The sequence below is a fragment of the Bidens hawaiensis genome, unplaced genomic scaffold, assembly GCF_021521415.1.
Source record: "Bidens hawaiensis isolate Kalapana, Puna unplaced genomic scaffold, B.hawaiensis_p1.1 tig00053887_1, whole genome shotgun sequence".
NCBI lineage: Eukaryota > Viridiplantae > Streptophyta > Magnoliopsida > Asterales > Asteraceae > Bidens > Bidens hawaiensis.
The window spans coordinates 1-2931 of record NW_027499685.1 but is presented as its reverse complement, the minus strand read 5'-3'; the positions used below and the strand labels follow the sequence as shown (position 1 = coordinate 2931).

The window sequence follows — 2931 nt, the reverse complement described above, 5'->3', positions numbered from 1 at the left end:
ATTCTTCTATCTTCAGCGATCGTAACAGAAAGGTACGCACTTACATTTACTCTGTAATTTGTAGATTTTATTTAATGGTGAATTGAACGATACCGTTGATCTATGCATATGTTCAACCAATTCAATTGGATATTCATGAAGAGTAATCCAAGTTTATCTCAGTTTTAATCTCATCAACTTCATTGATATATACACGATTGTGAAAGATGTAATGTTGATTGAATCTACTATATACATTTTGTGTTTGACTACTCATTAACCCTAAAACTCAATAGTGATTCAAATAGAATAAGGTGCTACTAGTATTTTACTGCAACAGAAGGAAGATTATATAAATAAATTATTATTCTAGAAGGTTAATTTCATAAGGATTTGCCAAAGCTTTGAGTTATTATACATACAGCTCACAAATTCAATGAACTTGATTAGTATACACACCTTAAATGCCGCCTTTGTGTTCTTGCTAGAAAATATATGTATGTATAAGAATAGTTTAAATGTATTCAATTGATCTGATGCTTGCCTTCTTTGATGTTTAAATAAAAAACTTTTGGCATGATTATATTACTCGGTTGGCTTCGAGTTCGGTGTAGTGTTCTTATAAAGTTGCTCTCTTATGTTTGTGAATTAGCAACAACAGTGCAAGAGAGTGTTCTCGTGAGTCTTGTATCATGTTTATATTCACCGCATACATGCTCTCGGTTGTAATATGAGCTCAAACTGTCATACTGTTTCTACTTTCATAAGTTTTGTTCATTTTCATCACCTAATATTCACATTTTGCGGGTCCCTTTTATTTGGTGTATCCTTCATAACTGAATTTGAAACAAGACACTCCGATGCTTAGTAATAGAACAATGTGTGCGTATTTCATAAGGATTTGCATTTATTTTGTAATAGTTTTGTTTTTGTAGTCTTGGTGGACATGATCACTATACAAAAACTTAAAGTTGTACAGCTCACAAATTCAATAAACTTGATTAGTTTGCTACGTCAAACATGTTATAAATTGTGAGTGTCATTGTGGCCCCTTATAGTGTACACCTTACATGCCTGGTGTTCTTGCTGGTGTATATATGTACCCTTTACAAAGAATATTTTTAATGTATTTTAAATCTTGTATTTGTTGTTACATAAATATATTAAGTGCTTTGCCTTCTTTACTTTAGAAGAAAGAAATATGATATGCTTTCCTTTTTGCATAATACCAATAAGTTAGGCTGCAAATTCCTAATGGAAAGCTGGTTTTCTCATATAGTTGTTATGTGAATGCGTCTTTATATTCACTGCATACATGTTCTCAATGATGCATCTATAATGTAAGATCGAACTGTCATACTGTGTTCACTTCATAACTGAATATGAAAGCCAGAAACAAAGAGTGTAGGAACAAACCATAATAATATTCTTATATAATCATAATGCAAGTATTTACAATGAAGATAACATACCACTGCTATAAAAGTTCATGTACTATTGACAACTGTAATGTAACTTAGTGCTAATGTAGCTTAGAAATGGTTTATCAGGCACTGGTATCAAATTCATAACCCATCCAATAGGCCACGATAAAGCTGCTATACCAATACAAATTCCCACTGCATACCGTTTAATCTTTCTGTATCCGCAAACTTCTTCAATAACTCGACCATCACAATTTGAAGGATTATAGTAATGCCGATTATACCAACAGTCTGTTTTTGTGTATACCTTTGAATATATTTCTCTTCTCCAGCTTCCTCGAGTTGAACTCGTTAAACACTTGACATAACACGAAAGTATTGAAAATTATTGTGTCCTTCACCCTCTCGTCGACATTGAATATCGCCTTACCTTTAAACTGGAACGTCAACAGAACGGTAATCTGGAAAATGGCTTGTGCCAATAGGTTTCTCCACATGATGTTAGTTATGAGCGGTTCGACCCGACCCACAGGCGGTTTGTTCAAGAGTTCTCTAGTGGGCCTTCTGTTGCAAGTGCAAGTGCACCCAAAGTTTCCATGATTAAGTTCACCCACAAGAGTTGAACCGCAGTTAAAGGGACCCCACCAGAAGTTACTGCTGCAATGAAGTTAATAACAAGAGCTGCTACATTTACCGTGAGCTGAAACTGAATGAATTTTTGGATGTTATTGTACACACATCGTCCCCACATCAATACGGTTGAAACAGAAGCAATGTCATCATCCAAGATGACAATGTCAGAACTCAGTTTGGCTACTTCGGTTCCTTGAATTCCCATTGAAAGTCCAATATCGGCTTCTTTGAGTGCTGGTGCATCGTTTGTCCTGTCACCGGTAACTGCCACCACGTGTCCTTTTTGTTTCAAGCATTTTACCATTAAAAGCTTATCAAAAAGGTGAAGATCTTGCCATCACACGAATTTTGTCAACCTTTTGCATTCTTTCTTCATCTGTGAAATTACGAAACTGGACACCTTCCACCACTTCGTCTTCACATACTTCTTGGCCCGATTCAAGTATTCCACATTCGGTGGCTATGGCTTTTGCTTTGTAAACATTATCACCAGTTATCATCTTGACTTCAACTCCTGCAAACCTGCAAGTTTCTATAGCTTTTCTGGATCCGGGCCTACAAGGGTCCTTCAACCCGACAATCCCGAGCAATGTTAACCCTTCTTCGGTTAATGTGTGATAATCCATACCTTCTAAAACCTCTTTATGTGCGAAAGCAGTGCACCTGAGACTACTTGCTGCCATTCCTTCGATTATATTCTCCAAATGCGTTCTTGAATCGCTATCGATTATCATTTTTGCCCGTTGCTGTTATAATATTTTGAACACATTGCTAGTACCATCTCTGTAGCTCCTTTCCAGTGAACATGAATAGTGTTGTCGTTCTTCCTCCTAATCGAAACCCCACTTCGTTTTTTCTTCGAGTTAAAAGTTTCGACATGAAGAACAGTCGAACT

The 2931-nt window shown here is 36.1% G+C and overlaps 1 pseudogene; it reads right to left on the bottom strand.

The window, feature by feature from the left end:
* Positions 1–1473: 1473 nt before the first annotated feature.
* LOC143600275 (calcium-transporting ATPase 12, plasma membrane-type-like) lies at positions 1474–2928 on the bottom strand (annotated as a pseudogene).
* Between the last annotated feature and the right edge of the window lie 3 nt (positions 2929–2931).